This window comes from Phaethon lepturus, unplaced genomic scaffold, assembly GCF_000687285.1.
Source record: "Phaethon lepturus isolate BGI_N335 unplaced genomic scaffold, ASM68728v1 scaffold21449, whole genome shotgun sequence".
Lineage (NCBI taxonomy): Eukaryota > Metazoa > Chordata > Aves > Phaethontiformes > Phaethontidae > Phaethon > Phaethon lepturus.
The window spans coordinates 710-1537 of NW_010565796.1; positions in this window are offsets into that span (position 1 = coordinate 710).

An 828-nucleotide genomic window follows, 5' to 3' on the forward strand; every position below is an offset into this window, starting at 1 on the left:
TCAAGAGAGTTACCTGACCTTTCAGCCAATAAACCATTTGCACGTTTAAGGGCTTTGGCTATTTTTGTGTCCGAGTGAGCACCTTTTTATTGTAGTCATGTCCTGCAGCTCCCAGTAGTTCAGCTTCTCTGGCTGACCCTATGTAAAGTCACTGTGCAGTGCAGGAGACCCCAATTTCCTGTCTCTAACTCCCCTTCTGTACTTCCATTTCACATTCCACTGAGGACTCAAAATGGCTGCAGATAGAAAATCCACACGGACTTATTGCCAGCTGTGGGGTGAGATCCAGGTGGAGAGAGTTTTCAGGTGTGGATGCATACTGAGCAGAGCATTCCCAAAAAGTAGGGTGGGTTTTTTTTTGTTTAGGATAGGTAATAGATACCTACTTTGCACTGTCATAGCTTTTACTGTGCTACAGCTTCCATTTTAACTGTGTCAAGAAAGAAGGCGCTGCCTTGGAAATCTTTTAATGCTGTTGATAAAAAATCCATAGGGCTGGGAAGGAGTCTGTGCTATGAGTGTCCATCCTTACGTGCCTTTGTTTGGGCTCTGGCTGAGGAGGAGCTTGCTGTACTTACACTAGTCAGTGGCTGGGCTGCCTGAAGTGTTGCTCTCACTTAGCTTCTCCATCATGCTAAAGGAGTTTGCTGCACGGCTGCAAAGAGGGGCTGGGTGAGAAGAATGTCCCCAGGTTGTTGTCACACCAGCTAGAGTCTCCTTTTGTCAAATCTTCCTGCATCAGGAAGATTGAGGCAGAAGAGGGATAAATAGTCTCCTGGGAGATTTAGGATGGAGATTCTCATAATCTCGTTCGTGTCTGTTCAGCAG